The 27066-nt window shown below is 40.5% G+C and overlaps 1 long non-coding RNA gene across 5 annotated transcripts in view; it reads right to left on the reverse strand.

The window, feature by feature from the left end:
* LOC108163848 overlaps nucleotides 1–27066 on the reverse strand; it is a 155134-nt gene that overhangs the window by 72119 nt on the left and 55949 nt on the right. For 4 of the 5 annotated variants that reach the window (XR_004472847.1, XR_004472849.1, XR_004472850.1 and 1 more), the window contains exon 3: nucleotides 2824–2926. The exons of the other annotated variant lie outside the window; for it this stretch is intronic. This is a non-coding gene — a long non-coding RNA (uncharacterized LOC108163848). The remainder of the gene's footprint in view (nucleotides 1–2823; nucleotides 2927–27066) is intronic. 5 annotated transcript variants of the gene reach the window in all.

Here is a 27066-nt window from a genome sequence, read left to right on the forward strand (position 1 = left end):
CCGCATCCACACAAAACATCGCCCACTCATGTGAGCCCCGAACGTGACACATTCTTGTGTACTTTCTGACGAGCGAAAAGTCCGCGAGGTCAGCGGGACCTCACAGCCAAAAGAAAATGACACGAAAATGCTGGGAAAATGGCTTCCCAAACTGAATTTTCTCCTAGCTGATGGTCGTAATTGGAAACGTAAGCTACTATCAAGGTATGCAGGTTGGAATAAGACTAGAATCTTCAGAAGGAATAGAAGGAATCTATTCAAGGCACTGGTAATTATAGAATTTTCTTATTGATTAGCTGGTATTCCGGAATGCCCATATAATTTTCACGTTCCAAGTGCCAGGCACAACAATGTTCGCAAATACAGGAATACCCAACCAATCATTGGGCTCCCTGCATTCAATGTTGTACTTGTTTTTGCTTCTTCTTCTTCTTCTTCGGATGATGATGATAGAAGCCGCAAGCAGCTGCCTTGTTTGTGTGGCACTGGCATTCAGGCTTAGGACATGCTCTCTGGGCATTCAGTGCCGGCGTCAATAGTGCAACAAGGGACAGGATCTGTTCCCCCCAGCGGCTTGCTTTCACGCCACTGATGCTGGTGTGGCTCCTTCCCTGGCTGAAGTCACAGTTGCACGGAATAATGCTAAGGCCTTGCTGTAAGATGTTTGTATCAGGTCACAGGTGTCCAGTGCTGTAGAGTGAAGACATTTTCCGTCCTGTCTTGGGTTGCACTGCCCTTCCCTGCACTTTCCTTTTCTGTTATGTTTCCCCTTTTGTATTTTTGTTGTCTTTTAAGGCGAGTGCCCTTTATCATTATTTGATAGGAGGTTTGCCATTCAGTTATTAACACGTTAAGCTAAATTACAAGCTTATAAAAATAATTTTTTAATAATGGGATTGGCAATGGCATTACTTCTCGTATTAGCCAGCCAGTGCTGCATCAAAATTCACACACACGCGGCCATAAATCTTCGAATCCCATTGAGCCAAATGCATTAGGCTGCATAAATAACTGCTGATGCGAACATAATTCCAGTCATGGACATGCACTAAGTACTCTCACACACACTCGCACGTACCCTCGATTCGTGCTAGTATATATACGGTATATCCCCAAACACTTTTGGCTTTTGCTTTCCTGCCATCACATCCTCTGCCTTTTTGGCGGACCAGAAATTTCCACATAAAAGGAAAATGCAGCCCGCTGGCTGGTTGGTTGGGTGGCTGCCATTTAGTCTTCTTACTCAGCAGCGGAAGATGAAATTTTATTATTTTAGCTGGTTGTCATGTTACCCAGAGATAACAAATTCGTTTACGATAATTTCGGTGGGTTTACAACCGGCAGCCCAGAACCCAGTACCATTTAACAGTCGGAATATCCTTTATCCGACTACAGATCGTTAGTGCATTTTATGGGGTAGTCGTACCACTGCATACACGAGTACTCGGAAAACCTTGAATACAATTACTAATGTCTCGTCTTTAAGTTGTGAGGAAATTGGGGAGTATTTTGAGTCATCGACACTGAAATTTAGGCAAAAATGTTTGTCTCTGTTTCTGTCAATTGTTCAAAAATTTTGCAAACATTTCGCTGCCTTGCACGTAGCTCGGCCATAAAATTTCAGTCAATTTAATTTCCAGCACTTCTTTTACATACATATTTATGTCGGGGCACGTGCCTGCCTGTCTGTCTCTCTATTCTACACTTTCGGCTGTCAGCCGGCATACAGACGAGGGTAAGAAACTATGAGCCTCTGACCGTATTCGAGGTTGTTGTTTGCGGTTTTTCAGTCATGTTTTTTGGAAAGGAAATTAAACATGAGAAAACCATGTTGGGAATTACAACGAAAAGGATCTCAGAATACACTGAGATAAATTAGGCCGGAACTAATTTACATACATATGTATATGTTTAAGAAATTGTAAATATTTAAAGTATATGTCTAAATATCTATCAGTTCTGTCTGCTTAACTGGGAGAAATTTTTCTTTCATAATTTAATTAGTATTAGGGTTTAATGCGTCTCAGTCTTTAAATCTCTATCCCATCGATATAGCCAAGCTTAATTTTGAGCATTCTTTTGATTACTTTGGCATGCCAGTTGGTTCTGATTAGTTCTATTTGTGCAATCATGAAACCGGATTCCAGCAACATATTTGTGCGTTGACAGAACGAACAAAAATGAAGTAAGGTGCGTGACCTGACTGAAGACTTAAAACAAACTAACCAACTAGTCTTACTAATATGCAAAAGTCATACAAGTCCTTCTGTGGACACGTACATCTCCATAACCACTTCTACATATTCAGCTTTGGTAGGTCTTTGCCTTCTCTCACTCGTACATACATATCCCATGTTTAACTTCAGAATCGCGCTTGAATAAACCCAACCAAGTTGCTCTTCTAACCTGCAGTAGCTCATGAGGTGAGTGAATTGGAGTCATGGAGTCCAAGAGACCACTTTAGAAAGCGGAAAACAAATTGTTGTTGACATGAGGAACTATGGCTGCTGTTTGTACTGTTAATGAAGTAGTTTGTGGACCTTAGCACAGCATGTTCTATTGTTTGCTTACTTGAGAGAAGCATGATTAAAAACAGATTGAATAAGTTTATTTCTCTAGAAGGAATTTTAAATAAGTGCAGTGTACTCATGTCCCTATTAATGGCGAGGTTGCCTGTTCATACTGTTCATTAAATTTGGAATAATAATAATTTATTTGAGTAAAATCGGTGTTCCAATAAGAATGTTCTGAAAAACAAGCAATCTGCTTCGTCGAATGGTTTGTAGTTTCTTCACCTCTTCCACTAATATAAAACTTACTCACCATCCAATACCAGGCCTAAGACCCCTCTGAGCCCCATGCTGATTTAACATCAGAATGTCCATCTAGTGATAGAGCTTCCACAGCAGTCACCGTGCACTGAAAACTAAAATGAGATATTAGATATGGATGTTCCAGCCTATTTTGCTCCAACCGTTTACTTTACAAACAACAAATATCTTAGAAATTATATAAATATCAAAAAATTAGTTAAAAGACTCACTTCATAAAAAACTTAAATTTCAAACAAATTAATTCAAATCTACTTGTGGTTTTTTTATATTTTCACACTCTGATTATCTCTAATTAAATCCCATCCATGACATTGTATTTTCTCTTTAAAGTTTAAACTGCTGTCGCTAATTGAAACGAATGAAATAATGAAGGCAATAAAACAACCAACTTTGGCTCGAATTGTTTCACAAGACAACATAGAAAAGTTGTTGCTCCTCGACGGGGCATCTTCTCTGACGACAATTCACGTCTGATAATTTCCACACCAGACCAGACAAACCTGGAGCAGGACCAGACCAAGGCCGACCAAAACCAGAACCAGTAACAGGACCAGGACAAAAGCCAAAATTAACTGCTTCCCCTCGGGGTCTTGGGTCCTGCCATCCGATCCGTCTGCCCCGTCTGCGGCCTGTTCTGAAGTAGGCCAGAAGCCATACAGTGCACAGCGGGAAGCTTTTCACTGTTGTCCATAGTTTTCTTTTTGGGTTTTGTTTTATTATTGTGTTTTATTTTTATTTTTTTCATAATTAAAAGCAATTTATTATGCCGCCGCCGCTTCATGTTGTTTAGATCTGTTAGTACTGGCTCCTGGAATCTTTTAAAAAAATTATTTCTACATACTGAGGGTGGAATAGCTGGGAGGCAGACTTAATTAGCAACAGGACGTGACAAGTAAAACAGATTTTATAATCAGGGGAAACTAAAATTCATTGTATACAACCTGTAGTAGGTTAATATTCAGCAAGTGAATTTTTACTTATGTGCGTAATTTATAGGTCTGTTTAAATTTTGAAGCATAAGTAAAATTTTGATGTAAAACTAGATTAAGTTGCCACGAAAGGTAGCAGTAAACTTGTTAACAATAAAATACAAATTTTCCACATGAAAAAAAAAAAAAAAAACTAAGATTTTAATGGGAAATTATTTATGTTAAATAAAGAAAATTTAAATTTAGACTAATAAATTATGTTTAGTAATATGTATAATTTTAAAAGATATAAAGCATTCATAGACAAAAGCAAAATATTTCATGGCCGTCCCATTAAATAATCTGGCAAAATGTCGTTGATTTTGACAGGCATTCTGCACACTTTCTGGCAATTTTATTCATTTCATTTAAATGAAAAGACAGCCGGATGGAGTTTCACAAACACTGCAATTTTAGGCTCAGCTTTTCATTAAATACCTTTTCAGCCTTATGGGCCTTAAATTGTTTATGATAGACGACCGCAACGATATGGGAATTGAATGTAACTAATTTGCAGGTGTGCAGATGACATTTTCATTGTGCCTTGGGTCTCCGGAGGCTGACCTCTGGACACACACACACATACCACAGAGCTCTACGGGCTTGGCCAAGGCAAATAGAAGAGGCCTACCTGTCGCCCAGCCAAATGGTTGCCATAATTGTGGATACCAAAAGTCATTAGGGGGTTGAGGGTTCGTTCCAGTATTTGCTGAAATCCTTAGCTTCAGTTCCACATCTACCCCCAATCGTTTCTCCAGTTAAAATCCTTCTCTGACTCCCAGTCATACTCTCATATCCAATATCCGCCTGTATGCTGACTGGTTGCTGCGGGGCTTTAGCAATGCTTACATGTCTTTCGCAGTTTCCCAAGGAGAGATGAATTAAAAAAGGCTGCAGCTCGCAATCGACCGACTATTAAAAAAGCATATTCCCATTGGGCAGACCGCGCAAATGGTTGGGGAAAAGGAGAACATCCTAACCAGACAACAGGCGACGTTTAACCATTGTCTAAGCCCCTGCAGGCAAAATGTCAGGCAGAAAGCATTTGCAATGGCAACAGAATGACGCCCCGAGTGTTCACAGCAATTCATTGGACACCGACGAGGGGGCGACAAGAAAAAACCAGAGAATCAATTCACCGACCCATGGAGAATGCACTTACGAAATGATTTTTTGCTTTAAATATTCTTAAAGCTGATCCGAGACCCATAAACAATGAATGTCAACAGTATGGCCATACCTTCAGGATGGGTCCCCGTGCCGGAGGATGACAGAGCAGTTGACAGTTCGACAGCCGTAGGATGGATTGATGGTTGTCCCGCATCTGCCCCTTGGCCCTTATTGCATTGCAGTTGTGGCCACATTTATTTACCCTCTTCTAGCCGATGGTATTTGGCCACACTGTGTAAATATGTGAGTGAGATACCAGGCCCATCTCACCTGTCCCATTCCGAGCATCCCCCGAGTCGGCCTCCCGACCACTCGAGTAATGTCACAGCAGTTGATTGCAGCCACTACTCAGGGTTCTCCTGATTCACCTTTGATGTTATGTCTGGGGCAGATAAATATTGGTAGAAGGAAAGTTACGGCAAGTTCGATGTGGGGTGCTCTGAGGAATTATTCCTTAAGTTTATTAGTTGTGCACATTTCTGCAGTGAAGTCTACAAAAAGAGATAGAGTGTCCGTTCTTTAAATTATAAAAATTATCCTTTTAGATAACAAAATAACAAAAGAGGAAGAGGTGGAAATGACTTCTTCTTGGCTAATGTATCACTTCAACTACACTCGATTTTTTGAAACTGTTTTCAAAATATTTCCATTTTAGTCGCTATAAAAGATTCTTCAAATTAAATACTTATGGGAAGTGCCTGCCACGTATATTTATCATGGCTCCCAAATACCAATTTCATCGTGTCTGTGGCTCTGTAGGAATATTGTTTCCACCATTTACATATGTATTATACAACTGCGGTTGTGTGCACGGGAAAACAATGAAAAGTTCTGTTTGTTTGCAAATTTTAATAATTACTATGGAAAATAAAATTTATGAAACGATGAAATAATACATAAAATGTTTTAACAGAAAAAAGTTTTCAGAATCCCTCAGCATAAAAAGGAATAGTTTGAAATATTTTAGCAATATGCGAGATTAGTTATCAACTATTAAATGAGAATTAATCTAGTTAAGTGAATATAATTATACATTTTATATTCAATTCGTAGTGAGTGGAATTATAAAGTCAAACCATTAGTCAAACTTAAGTTTCGCAAAATTTTTGCAATGTTTCCATTGTTTTTGTTGTCCGTTGCAATTTTAATTCTATTTTTTCATGACGTTTTCTCTCGTCCCAAAAAAATCACTTAAGCTAAAGCTTCGCAGAGTTAACAGATCATCCAGGACCACATTTCCTCCTCCCATTAGATGTAAGTCTCGTCCTCCTTTTGGCTCCTACTTTTTCCAATTTTCCATGCAATTTTCATTGGTATTTTGTATTGCTTCTCCGTTTCTTTTGATTTTGCAGCCATTTATCTCTACTTTGTTGCGGCTTTTGTTTGCACACTTTTTTTATTGGTGCAAAAACCGCACTCTGAAATTGAAGTACGACCAACAATTGCTGCTGTTAGTGCACGTTGTGCAATTTGTTGTCTCGTTTTTGCCATTTCCCTGGCAGTGGGTTTTTTACCAACATTTCTATTCCCCCTAAATTAATTGCTATTTGGATGGTACGTGAATGAAATCTTAGCGTTGCGTTACGGAATACCCTCTTAAGAGCCCAGACAAAAGGTTGCCCGTAGAAAACCATTCGAATTCACTTTATTAAAACGCAACCTCCCATGGGGTGCGGCTCAAAGGGAAATATGCAAAAGCAGCGTGTCCCCGCTGTGTCAGCGTATGATTTGGCCTGTCGCAAGACAAAAGAATTCCATAACACATGAGTTGCCAAGGCAGCACCATCACCAGAACTAGAGTTGAGGAGCTGGGACCTGGTACAACAGGGAATGAAAGTAGAGGATTGCCAACTGAACTGGGGTAGAAACACCACTCACCGGGAGGGGTTGTTTGTGCGAAATCTCTGCTGGTTTATCCTAAAAGTCATGGCTTAGACAAATGTTTTACGCTCCACTTGGCTGCATTAGCCTCGCGCGTTTTGCAAAAGTGCCGCTGGCGCACGCTGCGTATGAGTTATTTATTATTAAGCGATTGTTCAAGCTTTCTTCTTTTGATTTTCCGGCTGTTTGCAGGCAAATACAATCAATGACTATGCTCAACTTGAACTCTGAACTACGGACAGCTATTCATCTTAATTTATTTTTCAATTTTCGTAATTTTTTTGAAGCTGCAACATTAAATTTATTTTCCCAAGCTGCGCCATAAAAATATGTTTTTAAGAAACTTCTAAATAAAATTTGATGGGTAAAAGCAACCACATTTTGCCAATCGATTCTTGGGCCATGTAATTCAATTGCAACCGTCATGGAGTGAATGGGAAGTCTATGGGAAGTGTCTTCTATTCCGAAGCGTTGGCATCAAATTTGATGGGGCTATGGTCCATAGTCGCATCATAAGCTTTCATCGTTATGGCGAAGTTCGCCATCCATGCACAGTTGCATCCAAAGTACATTAAATGAAGTAAATTAAGTTCACATTAACTGGATAGAGGAAAAAGCTAACAGAGTGTGAGAAGGAGAGAGTGGGATAGTCTTGTGTCGAAGCATTTATCAATTGGCACGGCGCATAGGCCAAGGACATATCTAAAAGCAGCAGCCAGCAAACCCCTTCACTTTTCCTCCTCTGTGCCTCGTTGCACTTGTTTACCCAGTCAACTGTTTAGGCATTCACTTTGGGTAGGAGTTGGGACGCTTAGTTCCCCATTCCAGTCAAAAGTTGCACCTCCCGACGCAGTAATTCATACACTGTTTGTATTTGAATTTTCCTCATTGCGCATTCAGGCGTTTCATGACCCTCTCTCCCTTCCGCCAACGGACAACTTTTAGCGAAAGCCAAGGCAAAACACACTGCAGAGTGCTAAAGGGGGAGCAGGGTGGCCTAGAACGGGCCTACGCCCATGCCATGACCTTTGGTGGAGCCACTTAACCTTGCCGGAGTGGCGGTGTCGGCCGCAATGTGGCTTAAATATTTTCACGTTCCAATTGGCTCTGTTTGCATAGAAGGATGGTTTTGTGGATGCTAAGCAACTGGAACAGGTGCCGCTCTTCATATCCTTTGTCATTTCCTTTGTATTGTCAACAATTCAGTTGTAAGAAGTAGCAGCAGCTGCCAGCGCCACTGCAACTGCAGACAAGTTGACTGCAAATATTATGACTGCCTTGTCGTTCTCTATTTTGTGATGAAAGCCAAGACATTCTTTTGTTGACGTGACGAAAATTGTTGCCATAACTGACATCCCAGCGACGAGAGTCGGCAGAGGATAATGGACACTGATGGCGTCCGACTTTCATTTAAATTTTACTAACCATTGTCTCCATTTGACTTGCAGCTGAAGGTATCTTTCAGTGACTAAGCAATTTATTTGAGAGATAATCCTCATAGATAGCAATTCATTGCATGGTTTCATAGCTTATTATTAGTACTTTCCCTTGCCGCCATCCACTTTGAGGTTGAGCGAAGCGTAAAACTTTTCTTATAAAATATTCCACCAGCACGGAGGCACAGGCATAATCCCTTTTTATATCACTCGATAAAAGGCTTTATTAAATTGACAATACAAAATTGCTTTATTGGATTCGGTGTAAGTGAGAGGGGCAGGAGGAAATTTACTTTACTTTGATGTAAAAGGATGGATACTTTGCCTAGTCAAACAAAATTATCCCAGTGCCAAGAATGAGTCTGAATTACAAAAGAAAGTAAGTAATTCTTTGGAAAATTCCGTGTAGCGCTTGTGGCAATAATTTGAAAAATGTATACACTTCAATTCAGGGGTTCGTCCTTAAGAATAAGTGGGTTTACCTTTAAGCACAGTTTATATTTTCTTTCTGCTTAAAATCTGGGATTCAGTACTACCACCAACATGATCAATGTTCAATTGACACAGGCGAGGGGAAAAAAGAAGAAATAAATTACCGTCACCACAAGGAAAAATTCCAAACACCGAAATTATTGCTATCATATAATCACGATCGACTCTCAACCGCAGCACTTTTCTAACTTCTTGCACTTCCAAAGAGATTTTCAGACTATAAGATCGCGAAAATTTGCAATGCCCTCCAACAATTATGCGATATATTAATTTTTCGAGCCAATCGACTATAGCGTTGTCTCTTCTTACTTAGAATATTATAAATAAATACTCATGCAAATCGCCGTTAGTTTATTATAATGAAGCTAATTTGAATTTGTTTCTTCATTGCATTTGAGTTGTCCCTGGCGATTCCCTTTGACAGTCTCCGGCTCATTTACAGCTGACTCAAAGCGTTGCGCATACGCCCCGTTATTCCCAGTGCCGCCAGACGCCACGCCTAATGCATAGTAAAACTGGTACTCTTATGTGGTTCCGCCACTCCAGCCGCCGCCACTGGCATTAATGGGAAAAAAGTTTCTGCCTCGCCCTGTGGCCCGCTGGCCGCTCTGCCTGTTGGCTGTTGGGTGGCTGCTAACTGTTGCCACTGCCATTAGCAGATTTTTACTCCCAGACGCGTTAATTCACTCACATTTCACATCACGCTGGCTGTTTGCATAAATCAAGGCTGCCTGGCACTGGGTGGACGAGTATGAGTGCCAGGAAGACTATCCACATACCCACCCGACGATGTACTCGACTCAACTCTACGGCTCCAACTTAAAGCCGCAAAAATCAGCATAACTCGTTAGGTGGCAGCGGCTGCTGCTCCTGCTATGTGAACCCTTCTGTGCCACTTTCCAGCGATTGCATGGATGGCAGAATCTCCACCTGGATGGAGCGTATGTTTCCGCATTTATTACACGGCTCGCTTGTTCACGATTTACAGCTTGTTTCCTGAGCGATTTAATCCTTTTTGCTTAGAAATTTTGAGTGCTACGGCCGCTCTCACATTTATTAAAAAATAATGAGATTTGCTGGTGAGGCTTGAGAAGGGATCAGTAAAATCAGTAAGCACCTGCTTTATCCTCGGCTTGTGGTCACTCCCAGAACTCAATTCAATTCATGTTAACCTTCTCTAGTGGTTCCCCAAAAACACACCTAAAGCGAGTTGCCAAATAAGTGTTCAGGAGTTGGGTTGGTGGCGGATACAAAGGAATTGTATCTCCAGGCAGCTTGCCATTCGTGCGGCCAAAGTTTCGCTGTGTGCGGGCTTGTACGTCAATTGGTTGGGAAGAAACAGGACGCGTTTTGTGGCTAGAACATCTTCTGACTGCTGGTAGCTTCAAGCAGTCGAGATTTTCCTTCCAGATCCAACTAGAAATTTTCCTGAAATCTCAGTTTAAGGCTTTAAACGGGAATTTAATTACTCATAATTGGTACACTTTTTTTCCCGCTTTGCTAAAGTATAATTGTCAGAAAAGCCGGAAAAACTTTGGTGCGAATTTAAGCAGCTGCCGCAAATCCTTTTCTTTGCGTTTATGCAATGCTTCAAGGCAAAATCCCAGCGCTAATTAAATTTCAATGTGAAAAGTGCTGTCCTCGATTAGGAATTGGATAAGAGCCGAGAAAAGGAGAAAAAATTGAACCTGATTCAACATCTTCGAAGGGATTTGCGCTGCCTTTTTTTCGACCCAGTTTTAATGGCAGCGGGAGAGAAAAAGAGACACAATTTGCATATTTAATTGGTAATCATTTGACTGTCGACAGCTCGAGGGCTTTGAAAAGTGGTTACGGAATCCGGCGTTAAGTTGCAGATGGCGCAACAATTCTTTCGCCTGATTAGCAGAACTTTTAATTTAACCTAATCCCTTGTGATTCAAACAGGGAAAAATCAAGAAAAACTAAAGGGAAGAGAGGAAAGAAATCGTAACGATGGGCGAAGGAGAGAGCTTCCAATAAAGAGCTGGCTTTGATTAGCGCATAATCAGACGATGAGTCGAATCCAATGATTGATTAATGACATTCAATGCCTGTGATTGAGCCACGTTTTAATTGGAAATCCACAGACTGGCAGCAGAAGTTTCTGAATTTGAATGGGGTTCCTCAACTTGATTCGGCTTGTTTTTTTTTGGCCTTCCCCTTTTGGATGAGTGACTGTTTGAATGGAGGAAATTGATGTGCATACACTCGCACTACCTCGGGTTCCTGCAATACTTGCATTGTGATGAAAACGAAACAGAAACAGAACTATAACCAGAACCGGAAATCGATAAAAGTATCTGCATGGGAAGCACCGACCTGAACCATCATCTCATGGGAGTTTCTGTTCACGTTTTTGACATGAATAAATTGGTAAATATAACCGGGATCAATAAGCGCGAGCTCTCACGCGAGCTTGTGCTTTATCGTTACGAGAAATCGCAGACATGGAATTTCAACTCACAAAAACCGAGAAAAAACATATAAACAAATGGATGGATACAAGGTAGTCAGTATGTATCGCAGAGGAGAGTACAAAATCTGGTACGAGCACGCATAATCAATGGCTTAAAGTAACCTGGGATTTGGTCACACTCTGAGCCACATTTCTGCATCATTAAGCGGCTTCCGCATGTTGGAAATATGCTAATAAGTAGTCAAGCCCCAACGCAGCAGGGGATTGCCATGTGAGATGTGGATTATGTTGTGTGCACCATGAACCCCCAGAACCCCCAACGTCCTTAATATTCCAGCCTCTACTGTATCTGGCTTTGCTCTTTTTCCTTTACTGGTAGCCGTATTAAAGGATCTAACTCTGTTTTCCATTTCCCTGCGAGGCATTCGGAATGCGTACAATTTTTTATGAGAAGGATTTAGCAAATACTTAAATGTTGAGAAAGGATATTCTGTTGGCATAAGTGATTTTGTTGAGCTGATTTTTATATTTCTTTGGCGGTGGCTTTTTAAGCTCATTGCATACTCATAGGAATGTAGCAAGTACACAAAAACATTCATTCGCTGGCTGCTGCGATAATTCTCAATGCAATTTCACAAACTGCGTCCACTCTTTGGACATCAAAGGGGAAAAACAGGTCTGCCGGTGAGCACCCGGAAAACCTGGAAGTTAGATGTGGTCCACATTTCTCTCTCTCTCTTTCTCTCGCTTAGGTGCTCCCGCATAGCCACGTGCGAGTGTTGATAGCCAGAAATTTATGTGGCTGTAAGTACGGCCAGTTTATTCCTACTTTATGCCCTCTTGTGGGAGAAATATTATGCAGCCACTGAGGGGGGCTCCCTCCTCTGTGAATGTAAGAGTTTGTATGGGTGTGGGTGCATAGTGTGTGGCATGGCCCATGCTTTGGCCAGTGCGCCAAGAAATTACTGCCAGGCTTTGTTGGGCAAGGTGTCAACTGATAGGGGTCGTAAAATAGTCCAGCCTTTGATAGAGCTACCGAATTTGTAAATATGTAGTAAAAATTCTAATAAACATTATATTTACGATGTATTATCACTTTATGTTTAGTATAACAAATGGAAACAGCTTAAAAATATATAAAGCATAAATGAAAGACTCTCACAGGTCCCAAAGAAAATATGACGGGTCACACAGTTCTGACTTGAACTCTATTTTCATAGAACTGTAAATTTTGAAACTTTCAAAAGAGTCGTTTGGGTCTTTTAATAATGTTTAATGCCCAGGATAATATCATTTTTAGGAATATGATATGTTATTATGTTATTATTATTTATCCATCATTTACACAGGATATTATCCATATGCTACTCCTTACAAAATATGAGACTCTTATTCTATTTTCATGACAGTTTCAGTCTCCTGCCTTCAGTCGAGTGCAATTGCAATTCATTTGGTTTTTAAATCAGCAATTGAGCGGAAAATCTGAATGAGGCAAAGGAAAACCGGAAACGATGACTGCAATCAGGCAAAGTGCAGAACGTTTCCCTTCAAGCGAAATCGATACCCCTTGAAATTATTGCGGAGCTTGACAGTCTAATGGGCGTGGCCTGAATGTCACGGACATATTGATATTCGTAAATGATAAATATGTGGCTTACGAGTATATGCTAATTAAACACATCTTGAATTTGTTCAGGGTTTAATTTAATGTTTGAACATTGTTAGATTGAGTGTCCAGGTGTGAGAATAATTATGGCTTTTCAATACTATTTATTAGTAGTGGCTCTACTGATTGACTATATAAGAAAGCGGATAAAAAAGAAGAAGGCCAGACTTAGACGCCCACTTAATAGCACTAGAAGCATAGGAGAAAAAAAATGGCTAACGTTTACTTTTGATGAAAGAACAACAAACACAAAATATGTTCCATAACTTATTTTTAGTTCTGTGATATGGAAAACTGTTGTAGGTGTTCGCGTTTTGGGAGTTTATTGGTTAATTCAGAACTGAAGACATGTTTAAATACGAAGTGAAATTCAGAGGAGAAGCGAGAGATAACAGAAGCTCTCGCTGTCCATGCACATTTTGTTTATTAGCGTTGAACAATGAATATTTATTACAAAGGAACAGGTGGCGGTCCTGCCAAAACACCGACCAAAAATCGTTCTTATAGAACGGAGAGGCTTCTCCGAACAAACTCAAACAATACACCGCTCTTTGTATTGACATTTCGAGTGCGAACATATTAATCGAATTCCAATAAAGCCCTGGCCTTACAGACTCCCGCTCGCTCCACATGATCCCCATAAGGACGACGATGCTTGATGGCAATTGGCACGGCACAATCCTCGCTTCGTTAGTGGGCGGATATGGAGTCAAGTTTTTGTTTCTGCTATAGCCGTTGCTATAGTTTTTAATTTTTTGTTTAATATGTGCTTCCCCAGCAATGAGCTATTGGTAAACTCCAATAAATTTCACTACAGAGGCAAGCAAATAACGGAAAATATCATAATAAATCAGGCCTCCAACCGACGAATCAAATAAAGAAATTGCCATATACTCATCCCAGGGTCCAATCAAAATTGTGAATTTCCATAAAGCATTGGCATTCATGCTCTTCTCTCTTTGGCTTCATTGCCATGACAATCTACAATTGTTCTGCATACGGCTTAAAATTATCCTACTCATGCAGAGGGCTGTTGAATCCCGATTCACGCCCATTCTAGTGGCTTCTGGATGCTCTTGGAATTATCCATGTAGCTGTAAGCAAATTGAAATTGCCACAAGCCTCTCTCCGTAAGTGCACTTAGGTGTTTTATGAGAACATTTTTCCAAAATATATAAATACATAGTGTGAAAATTGCTGCCTTCAGACATACATTTATTTTAGTTACCTTCTTCAGAACAGATTTCGGCGCTCCTTGTTCGCTGATGGCCTGAAGAGGTTCTATCTTTGGAGAATGGGTTTTAGATATTCAATGAAATTGATTTTTCGTCTGAATTTTACATTTTGTTGGGTCATAAATGCTTAAACAATTCACGTCCATTACAACAAGACATTGAACATTGAAGCAATGAAAGAAGAATTCTTCATATTCAAAGTTCACCCTGCACTCCTGAAATGTACCATAATATGTAAACAAAAGGCAAAAGGATAGATTACCACGAATCATACACTCCGTACACATTTCCAGTGCCAAATCAAAATTAACTTGTGGCAAATAATTCGCCGTAAAATGCTGGATAATTGTTTGGCTATCATCCAAATTAGAAGAAACATTTGAAAATGTGTCCACAGCTAAACAAAAATAAATTGTCACGGCACAAGAGCCCACAAATTACATTGCGAAATTTTGCAAATTTAATTAAAACTAAACGATTTGGAGCACAAAAACAGCTGTTCCACATAGACCCACTCTCAATCTAGTCCTGCATCCAGGTCGTTGTGTGGGAGCAATGCTGTCCCTCAGCACTGGGTCTGTGGCAGGGTCACCAGGTGACCTCATTCGAATGTTGGTCAGAATTCTCAATTAGTTGGTCGCTGGTCTATTTTTTTCGTGTTTGAGATGCAGCTATGGTTGTTCTTGTTGTGTAACGTTTTAGTTGCTGTTGTACCTTAATTAGTTGTTGAGTTTGTGAGTGGTTCCGTCTGCTATCTGTCGTCTGCTCTACGTATATTTTCTTGGCTTTACTGTCAACATTTTGGGTCTCCGTTTCGCTGTTCTAATTACTTTTGATTAACGATTGTTTTGCCTTCTATTCTTGGTCTGTGGGAATGTGTAGGGAACTTTGGATTAGCTTTGCACTGCATGCAAGTGCAGAAGCGATGAAGAGTGATTCTTGGAGATGGCAGAAGTAGTCAATTTTACTATTATTGGTAAGGATTATATACCAACCATTAGTTCTTCAGGTTGGAGTGGTAGATGAACTACACCCATATTATATTTAAATACTTTATTTTCAAATCTGTTTGTACTATGCCACTTCCTTTTCTTCTTTTCTATTCAGCTAACAAGTCTCTGAATTTTTGTTGAATTTTCCTTCCAGTCTACAGCCAGCACCAAATGGAGAGGCCGCAGAAAACTAAGCAAGTGCGAAACACGTCGCTGAATTCGATTTGAAAATTGTTGGGATCAGTAAAAGACAAGAGTGCCAACTCGTTTTCACATGCGTGTCCTGCCTTCTCGAACTCGGACAGATATTCGTTTTGTGTTCATTTTCGCCAACTGTCGATGTCTGTGGGTGTGCGCGATGGAATATTTGCATCGCCAGCAAAGTGGGCTGCTGTCATGGCTACTATTTGTCGCCTCGTTGCTGGAGGACACTGGCCGGACGATTGCAGTTCCCATGTATTCAGGAAATGCCTTTTGTGGTGAGTTTTTCACTTTGAAAGTTCTCGTTTCTTTTTGGATGAGAGAACCTCGCTGACCATTGGGCAATTGACAAAAACAACTTGGATAGAGATAACTGTTGAATGTGGGGCAATTAGGGAGCTATCGTCACTCGTTGAAAGCCGGCCAATTAGCGCTGTTTATGCTCACGCAATTAACAAACCTGTTGACGTCTCTTCACACACGCAGGAGGTTGCAGAACACTCTCGAGACGGGCAAACAATATGTGAATGAGTAATTGACGTTTTAATAAGTGCCACTTGGCAGGGTGCAGGCGCCACGCGCCTCCCGTCGCACACCGCATACTCGTTCTCGTACTCGCACACCGTTCCTCATATCGCCCAAGTCTCACTCCATGAGAAAAGCCTGGCAGTCGGAGAATATGCGTGTAAATCCCCCCCATATGGACACAAAGGTACAACCACAATTTTATATCTTGGCATTGTCAGCTGGCGGTGCTGGCAATTAAATAAAGTTGATGCAATTTAAATGCTGGGTATACGTATACGCATTGTTGCAGTGTCTCACTTCGCGTATGCGTGTACGTTATTTATGAATATAAATGTTGATTCTCTGCTGACAAGGCTGTGGCGAAGAGCTCATCTCCTGCTTTTAGCTGTCCTTCCAAATGAATATGTCTCCCGAAGAGAAACCTTTAAAAATGTATACCGCTTAGCAGAGTGACAGGTCCGTCAACTTTGAAAGACTGACAGTGGCAGTGAGTCAGGGACGATTTGTATAGAATAACTTACGATGATTCAAGGCAAAAAACCATTAAAATAAATAAATAATCTGCATTGATTCAGTTTAATTTATAATACGATAAAGGTCTCAAAGCAATTAGATTTCCATTACTATAACATTATAAGCTCAGAAACTAGGTATGCATTGAAACAAAAGTAAAAGGCATCTTAATACCAACTTCATAGAACAATAACCATGAGAGAATTATATTTTAAGTTCACTTAATAATCCGAAATGCACCATTCTTCTACAAATATTTGCAAAATTTCCAATTCATGCTGCAAACGAGAGCAAGTAGACAAATAAGCTGGTTTTTCAAACAGACTTCTATGAGTGTTCCCATTCATATAAAGAGATCGCCTCGCACTTATTTAATATTATTATTCTGTTTTTTTGTACCGCACGATGGTAAGACCATCTCCACGCTGTCTGGCATTGCGAACCATAGAAACAACAAAATGAAAGCGATAAGAAAATGTTTCACTTGGAAGTTGTACAAATATTGTATTTTTTCTGTTGGTTGGTTCCTTCTGGGAAATGTCTTTTATAAATGCGAACAAAACAAAAAATGTTCTAATATTAGTTTCAGACAAATCAGCAGTCTGGAGTGTTTGTATAAATACCTATATTTAAGCATGACTTGTTTATTTTATCTCTGATATGTATTATGGTATGGGGTGATCAAGAACTGCTTCAGGTCCACGGTGGCGGTGTGAGCACGACCCCGACTCAAATAGGGCATGCCATTGGGACAAAAGTCCTCCAGCGCTTTGACGAAGTCCTCCTTGACCTTTGGACAATTGTGCACCACGTGAAAGACAGCGCGATTCTAATAGAAGACGGACACACCCCTGCGATGTTTCTTGATCTCCTTTTTCTCGCCACAGTCAGCGGTAACATCGACAAAACGTTGATACTCCATGTCTATGTTATCACCGGCTCTGTCGTGGCTCGCAAATGTCTCCACAGATGATTCCAGTTCTTTGTTTGGAGCCACTTCCACGCTCTGCTCTACAGATGCCACACATTTGCTTACTAATATTGGCAGATTTCCAGGGTCCCTCGTCTGGAGGCAACTGCTCTCCTTCCCCTGCCTTAGCGTTAGACAATTCTTGACAATTTATGACCGCCAACTGCCATTTTATGAGCAGCTTGTGCAGGATATTTTCACTTTTTAAATAATTTAGAAAACAGAAAAGGTTGTACTGGGCATTGGAGCTAAGTTTTGTTTATTTGTTTACTGATACGATTGTTGAACTGGTTGATGATTTAAGGGACAACTATAGACACAGCTGCCTGATAAAGTGAAATAGTCTGAATGTGACTCAATACAGATCTTTTAATCAAGCTCAGTTTCAATACTTAATTTGAAACTTCAAACAGAACAAACCGTTTATTACAATGGGGGAGCACAACTCTATCAACGAATTTTGCGAAGCTCGGATAAAACATTAAAATTCAGGTGCAATATTTGATAGGTGCATACAATGATAGGTTTTTGGCAAATGCCATTTTAGTTCCACCCAATCGGTTGTTTCAAACGTCAAATTGGTGATATCAAAATTAGTGTCAGAATATAGGGAAATCAACGCCTGCACATAGACGCATATCCCCTATGGCGGGGTCCTACCTATGACGCATGCATTCCAAGCCAAATAGTTTTGAAACGAGACGAAATATGAAATTTCTTCTAAATCAAACATCAATAACAGTAAATTGAGGTAATTTCAACGCCTCGGGGGGATCATTCTCTGTGAATTTTCGATGAAAATTGCATCAAATCAACTCTTCTGGAAAATGGTTTCATAGTTTTGATAAACCTGCCAATGTTTGCCATCGTTTCAGTTCATTGAACTCTCAAAAAGAAATATTTAATGAACCGCAATGCAAAACCGTTGCATATCCGCAAACTATACGAAAATGTTGACTTGATTTAAAGAATGCCTTCGATTGTCATGGAAATTTCCTAATTGGCATTGGCTTCTGTGGTAGCTTTGCATACATGCAATTAAAATTCAATTACCATTCTCACTTTGACTTGAAAGTTTATAAAGTTTGTCCAGGAAGACAAAAACGAAACATGAGGGAATACTGCTGTTGCGATGACTCGAATTCCACATACCTTCGGAAAAATTCATGGGGAATTTATTACGGCCCTTTAGCACCAACTTTGGAAGAAATCTTTTGATTATCGCTATAATTGCAAGTATTTCTTCGCCCCTTACATATTTCACCTCGCACCTACCATCCCCTCTTCAATGTCGATTACGTGGAATAAATATTCTTGTCACCTGTAGTTTTTCCAAGTTTGAGTGTGAAATATTTATGAACAATTCTGTCCATGTCCAGCAAGAGAATATTTGATCAAAACGAGATAGCTAATTTTCCCCAGGCAAAAACTTTCAAGCAACCGTCGACCTGGTCTGGCTTAAATTGTGTTTATTGGTTCTAACACAAATTTATTGCCCAAATGGCATTTGGAAATAATGGACAATCTTGACTTGGATAAGGCATACGAGCAGACAGCAGACAGCATACGGCAGACAGCGTACGGCGTAGGAAGCAGCATGGAAATCCATTATGTGACCCAGAGGACCAAGGCCTACTCCAGAAGCCTCTGGCAATGTCAACTGGCTTGCATTTTTCCCATTTCCACAGCAAGTATCAGTCGGAGATGGAGGAGGAATGAGGTCAGGAATAGGACTAACCCGTGGACAAACAGACACACAGCCTATCGGGGGCTTGCATAAACACTGGTTTAGCCCGAAGTGCATTTGTTTGCCATACCAATGCCAGTGGGTACTCCAGGGCACAGCACAAAGGCCTAGACAGACAAAGTTACGGACATGGCATCGTATTTATTTATTTCTTTCGGAAAACTCAAGGGAAACAGAACTTACGAGCTTTCCAGCTCGGACAGCAGCGTAGCGACAGTCGAAAATGTTCATTAAAATGCAATTGAACTTTTCCAGAGACGCATGACGAGTGGAAGTTGCATTCGCATTTCAATTACTTCAACGACACATGGGCCAAAGGGACCAAATCGTGTTAAAGTCCGCTCCTGCATCTCCACCATCTCGTATTTGCCAAAAGTTGGCACGTTTCGTTCCAGGTCAGAATGATTTGAAGGAGTTTTTGTGGGTTTGATCTCGCCATAAAGGGGAGCAGGCCAATTCTTCTTTTAAAACTTTACCGGGTTGTCCTTATGTCTTTGAAATTCTTAGCCAACCAGCCATATGTGTCTGAGGTGGAGGGAAAATACTACGTGGCAAGGATGCCATAAGACAACAGACGTGCCCACGTCTTATGTTACCACTTTGAAACATTTGTATCCTCTGCTTGATTAACTTCTCATTTAACTTCTCACCATTCACCATTCACCGTTCAGCATGACTCGACTGCAGTCACACACCAAAGAGACCACACAAGGAGTGGTGTCAAGGTGATAGATATGAGCACTTCTACCCAGAAGTGAAAAAGCTTTTAGTGCACCCAAATGACATGCATTCAGCCTGAAACTTCATTAGGGCTCCACCTGCCCCATGTGTCAAGTATAACGCATACGCAGTGTGTGACACACTCCAGTAAAAACCCATCAAATCATAATTGAGGCGCACAGACTGTCCATCAATAAAGTGAGATTGAGTAGGCAACGATGAAACCCAACCAACAGACACACCTTTATGCCTGCAAGCAGATAGTACGAGTACTCGTGAATCTCTGCAATAAAAAGTGGGGCATCTCCCTTGTGACCGTGTGAAAATAATAAAAAAAGTGTCTTTAAATTTACAATTTTCTTCCCAATTTTCTTTAATTTCATTATTAAGAATTCTTGTGCCTTATATTTTATATTGATATTTTTCCCCTTTTTCCCTTTTAATATTTCTTCTTTGTTTTTACCCACCAAAAGACCTCCTTCATAATTCATAAACAAACACCAGTCCGAGCAGATGTCTCTGCTGTGGCATCTGTCAGAGTTAATTGACGCTCGGCTCGCAATTTCAAGAGATTTTCGCGTGAACCTTCTGCAAAGTATTATATGGTACATATATCAAGTGGTTCGTTATTGTCACATTATAATACCCACTTACGAGTATATGATTCAGGACGAAACAGCACATGGCACTGTCTCCGCTTATTTTTTCACTGAGAGATTTCATTCTTTCCGTTTTTTTGCGCACATAACAAATACTTCATGCCATGTTTTATCTCTCTCCCTCTCGTTATCTCTTTCAATGGCTCTTTCGCACTCCCTTCTCTGTCTCAAATTTCCCACCTCTCACTCATTCATTTATTTATATATTTTTACAATATTTAACCGATGTTGTGTGCGTGTCTGCTGTTTTGTGGCAGGACGTGGTCTGGTCAACGTGGCGTATGAATATTCAAGTATTTATACACAGGATTGTTTCAATAATACACAACAGTTGTCAAGCCTTGTACATGTCTCTTCAGTATTTAATTAAAAATGTTCCTTCAAAACTTAAATCAATTCCGGATACGGAAAGAAAACGGCAATGAACCTAAAGCTCCAAGTTATCTTTTGAGTAGGAAAATCACAACAAAAGTGTAGTGGCCAGTTGTGACTCTAAAACTCCAGAGAACAGCTTGGGAACATAACATTAACTCTGCTCTTTACAAAAAAACAAGATAAGAGATCAATTACAAGAGAGCAGTAGTTAAAGCTTCCATTGAAGAGCTTAATGTCTAATTTAGAGAAGCAGCGTGGATCTGTGGGAGTTATGTTTTAAAGCTTTACTAGAAATCATACGATTACTCCGTTAGTCGTGGAAGCTATGTGTAAGCTTTGCTTAGCATCGTACGATTACTCCGTTATCTAGGGAAGCAAGGTGTAAGCTTTGTCTGGAATCGTACGATTACCCCGTTGGTTGTGGAAGGTAAAGTTCCGATCGTAAGGGCTAATGCAAGTAATAGAACTTCTGGCAAGATCATTGTTATAGTGAAGCTGTGCGAATTCGGATGTGTCTTTTTATACAAATATATAGATCCAAGTGAATTTGAAAACGTTGTGCAATCAAACACGTGCCAAGTAAATTGAAGTTCTGGTGGACTACATTATTCCTTTTGGATTAAGAAAAAATAAAAGGTATTTGGACCTTACAATAGTGACACAGCTTTAACAGTCTCGTATCATAGGGCTGGAAATCTTACTACGTTCGACACTGGGAAAGAAAAACCAATTGACCCCCCCTCCAAGAACGAGGTCGTCAAAGTCCATCGATTTCTTAGTAGATCTGGGAAAGACCTCGGATTTCCCAGGAACCAGCATCTACATAAACCAACGATAACTACAACCAAATAAACCAGAAAGAGCCGTCCGAAGATATACTAGAGTGAAACCCGAAGTTATGTGGAGGCATACTTGAGCTGAAGTACATTTTGGAGTAAGACGGGAAGAATGGTTTTCTTGCGCATTCGGAGAAACTAATATGCCGCACTCGTCACCCTTCTCGCTTATGAATTAAGCGCGCGGCTAAGGCTTTTGCATGTAGTTCTTCGCAATGTGTGGAGTGGCTCTCAAACTGTGAAAATAAAACATTATTCTGCGGCGATCCACACTGCCGTTTAATAGTCGTCGTGTGAAAATGTACCAAAGTATTAGTCTTGAGTCTCGTCATGAGATTTTCCATTTATTAAAGATTAGGCTACGCACTAACTATTTTTGCATTGTCTAGATTTAAAAAAAAAAAAAAAAACCAATAATGTATATAATTACCCATAATTAGAAATTAGCGAAAATGAAAACCACATTTTTTTAAGATCAGCCGTTGAGTGGCAAATCGTCGTCGTACGGGTATGGAAATGGAAAGAAAATCGGTGTTTCATCCGAATTAGAAGTGAAGACCTGTATATTCATAATTTTTCTCCCTTCCTCAGAATATGTTCCTACGTCGCCCCTTGAGCTCAACGGACACGCCGGATAATTCGTATAAAGTATGAGTGAGTTACGAAACTTCCTTAAACGGAATTCTCGAGTATTTTCGAAATATATATCTGTCTTATAAAACTTCTATTCCGGTATATGAAACAACCATATCCGTGCCATAATTTAAAGCGGATCGGCTACTAATTTTTCTTTCACGTTTGCCTTCTAGTTATATAATTATCATATTTTTCTCTTCTTTCCAATTCAATTTCTTTTACGCCATATTCTCTACACATAAGTCCTATATACATATATACATATAACTAGGTATAACTGGATACTATTTCCTCCTTCTTTATTTAATTACTTTATGCTAAGTTTATACTTATCTGGAAAACCATGAAGTCCAAACCCTTAAATTTTGAATTATTAAATAATAATTAGTAGATAATAATGGAACATTAAACCTTTCGTGTTTGTCCTGAGTAGAGCCTGAGGAAGTCCGATGATCAAATAGAGATGCGCTCGATTAGGGTTATGCTGTCGATTAAACGGCATACAAAGGTAGGGAGGGTAGAGAAGGGGTCAAAGTCATCTGAGTTCCCCAAGAGCGACGGAATATAGCCTGACTATTTGTCGGTAGTCGGTTAAACAGTTAGTTAAAATTCACATTCTTTTCTTTTTGATTTCTTTTGTAGAGTTCCTTTTGAACATTAAATCAAGTGTACCTAAAACATCTTTGCGAATGTGTTCGTATAGCAGATAGGAGAGTAGGAAAGATCCCACGACATTCCGGCGAGCTAGTTAGAGCATAGCTAGAGGTACACGTTCCGAAATCCTGCTATACTATTGGTGTCTGACCGTCAAAAAAAGTATGTACAACCTCCATCCGTACATACAATCTAACACCTCTACGAATATGAATTTCTGGCACATTACATAGATTGGCGCCCAACGTGGGGCCAGAGTACGAGTTACTACTGGTTAAAACCCCCAAAAACTTTGCTCGTTGCAATTTTAAATTCCACATTAAAATTAATACTTCCCGTCCAACTACTGTAACGGAGGATATTGATGGAATTTTGGATTTAAGATTCTGAGTTTCGGAATACCTAACCAAATAGAATCCGCCAGGTAGCAAGGGATGGAAACTGATTTTTTTTTGTTACCAGAATTAATTTGCGAATATACGACAGCTATTCACAAAGGCGGATAGGTCGGCCAAATTATAATAGGATAACCCCAAAAGAGTTTATGAGGGAAGAGTATCGATGGCTTTCGGAAGTCTAATTTTCTAGATATAGATTTGGAAATTAGCCATTGCCAAGGTTACTGACCACATAAACATACCATAGACCAAATTAGATTTCATTGAGGTTATATTCCGGCGACAAGAGAAAGCGTATATCGGACGGAGTCAAGCTCGAAAAGGACAAATATTGGGTATTTAGGAAAATTTTGTAGAATTTATTGCAGCTTTGGTCCTATAATTAGGGATTTCCACATTTAGTGATCAGAACTCGTATTACTGGGTTATCTTAACATGTCACCAGTACAACGTACCCCAGGGAGCAAGGCGTCGGGTGACGTGGACGCCCAGATCTGTGGTATATGTCAAGAAGCCATAAGAAGAAGTCAACTAATATGTACTGCATCTTGTGGGCACAGGTATCATGATACTTGCATGAAAGAATTCGTGAAAAATAACAGAAATTGCCCCGTATGTAGGGCGGAGTTGAATCCGGAGGAACTTTCGTTTGATGAGAGTACTCTAGCAGCCGAATTACCACCCGACATGGGTTCGGGTATAGTGCCGTTAGAAGGGGGATCCAACCCGGAGTCAAACGCTTCAGAGAGAGGACTTCAAAAGTCAAGAGGGGCTAGGCCTAAACAGGGACGGGGAACTACATCGCGCAGAGGGATGCATACTAGGTTGCAGTCTCAACAATTTCGGGATAATTCTTTGGGCAGTATCAGCCATAGGTCGGGCGAAGGAGATATGCCGGAAAGAACCCTTGAGGTTATACAAGCCCTGATAAAAGGTGAGCAGAAAGATATGATGGTGGAACTAAGTTCATTCGTTAAGAATTTGATCGAAGAAAATCTACGCGGACAATTAGGTAGGATGACTATAGCTTCAGATAGCACGCCTGTGCAAGCGACAAGGCAAAATCACGAGCCTAATATAACAGGAAACTCGTTGTCTTCAGAAAATGAAAGGGAAAGGGGATTACCACATCCAAATGTCTCTAACAGGGCAATAGCTCCTGGGAAGGCCGCTAATATCTTAGCCAGTTGGCGACTAAAGTTTGACGGATCCAAGGACGCTATGCACGTCGACGAATTCCTGTACAGGGTTCGTTCACTTACATCCTCCACTTTAAATAACGATTACGAATTACTCTGTGACAATATGCATCTGCTTTTCTCGTCTAAAGCCAGCGATTGGTTTTGGAACTTCCATAGAAAGAACCCACAGTTTTCTTGGCAAACTTTTTCTGCCTCATTTAGACAACGATTCGATGATGCTAAAGATGATTTCGACTTGTGGGAGTTGATTAGAAAACGCCGTCAGAGAGAGGGTGAATCGTTTGACGATTACCAGACGGCCGTCGAAGAATTAGTGTCCAGGCTCTCACACGAGGTTAGCGAAAATAAGTTAGTAGACATTTTAAAACGTAACGCAAAAACGGCCCTCAGATATGAACTCTTGCATCTCAAAATCAGCGATCGAACTGGCCTGAGAGAAGAAGTTCGCAAGCATGAAAACTTCTGTAAAGACAACCATAACCCTTTTCCACGAGGTAAATTCAGCAAACCGAATGTAGCAGAAATACTTACGGACAATGAAGATATGGAGGAAGAAGACGTTTCGCAGATTTATCGTAAGAAACTAGTATGCTGGAACTGCGACCAGGAAGGGCATCGTTTTGATGATTGTTTAGGAGAAAGGCGAATTTTCTGCTATGGGTGTGGTGCTAAGGATATTTATAAACCTCGATGCGTCAAATGTAACCCAGCGAAAAACTTGAAACGGGATGTACCGACCGGAGCCCAGTCAGTACATCCGACCAAGAACAGCAACTAAACGAAAGTAAACCAACTACCTTAAGAGGGCTTTCCGAAGGGGTAGTTGACGTAAAACCGGATATGATACTACACCAAATTTGTACAGGTATAGATGTAGCGACTCAAACGATGGAGAGCAAAGAGTTAGATTCAGAAAATGTGAATACGTGGTTTAAATTGATAGTTAAGCCCAAACGATCAACGGTCCGGAGACGAGCGTTCTGGAAAAAGGTCCAATCTGTTCGAAAACGTTTAGTCTCAGCAGTTATTCTGAGTTCAGATAACCGATTGTACACGGAGGTAATGATCGAAGGGCAAACTTATAAGGCTTTGCTGGATTCAGGAGCAACCATTAGTTGTTTGGGTGGGAGAGCAGCAACCTTTTTAGCACATCACCCACAGTCTCAGAAGTGTTTGGGAACCATACGCACTGCCAGCAACGAAGCTTGTACCGTAGTGTCCAAATTGGTGGTCCCGATTGAATTCCGTAAAATAGTTAAGGAAGTAGAGTTCTTTATCATACCAGATTTAAAGCAAGATGTTTATTTAGGAGTTGACTTTTGGAAAGATTTCGGTCTTCTATCCCAATTATTGACCCGAGAAGGAACTGTGAGCTGTTTGGAGAATAGAGACGACACGATTATGAAGGAAACGCCTAAAATGCATTCCCTAAATGAAGAACAAAGAAACCAATTAGAGGCGGTAATAAGAACCTTCCCGTCATATGAATGCGACGGACTAGGTCGTACACACCTAATACAACATTCTATGGTAATCAATGCCGAAGTACCCGTCAAACAACGACATTGGCCCATTTCCCCCGCGAAAGAGAAAGTGATGTTCGAAGAAGTAGAGAAGATGATTAAGCTGGGCGTGATAGAACCTTCAAATAGTCCATGGAGTAGCAATTGCGTCCTAGTAAAGAAAGGGAACAAGAATAGGTTATGCCTTGATTCTCGAGAGATCAACAAATATACCCGAAAAGATGCATACCCCCTTCCCCATATAGATGGGATACTCAGTCGATTGCCACCTGCCAAATACATAACGGGACTCGATATGAAGCATGCTTATTGGCAAATTCCCCTAGAGGAGTCTTCACGCCAATACACCGCGTTTACCATACCTAACCGACCGCTGTATCAATACAAAGTTATGCCTTTTGGTCTAACCAATGCCTCACAAACCCTCTGTCGTTTAATGGATAAGGTAATACCTGCTAACTTGCGTACGAGAGTGTTTGTTTACCTCGATGACTTACTAATTTTATCAGACGATTTCGAATCCCATTTAATGTTACTGAGAGAAGTTGCAGTACACTTACGAAAGGCTAATCTTACGATAAACATTGCCAAGTCGCACTTTTGCATGCGTGAGATTAAGTATCTGGGGTTCATCATTGGATACGGACAGGTAAAGACGGATCCGAGTAAAATTGAAGCTATTAAAGAATTCCCCGTTCCCAAGACGGTGAAACAATTGCGACGATTCCTTGGTCTTGCTGGGTGGTACCGTCGTTTCGTCGACAATTATGCAACGGTAAGTTGCGCCCTCACAGAACTATTAAAGAAACCGAAAGCGTATGCGTGGAACCCTTTGGCCAATCAGGCATTTGAAAAACTTAAACAGTGCTTGACGTCAGCTCCCATTTTGTCTACTCCTGATTTCTCAAAACCCTTTTTGCTGTTATGTGATGCTAGTACTGTAGGAATTGGTTGTGTGTTAGCTCAGAAAAACGAAGAAGGAGAAGAATTACC

This window comes from Drosophila miranda, chromosome 4 (genome assembly GCF_003369915.1).
Source record: "Drosophila miranda strain MSH22 chromosome 4, D.miranda_PacBio2.1, whole genome shotgun sequence".
Lineage (NCBI taxonomy): Eukaryota > Metazoa > Arthropoda > Insecta > Diptera > Drosophilidae > Drosophila > Drosophila miranda.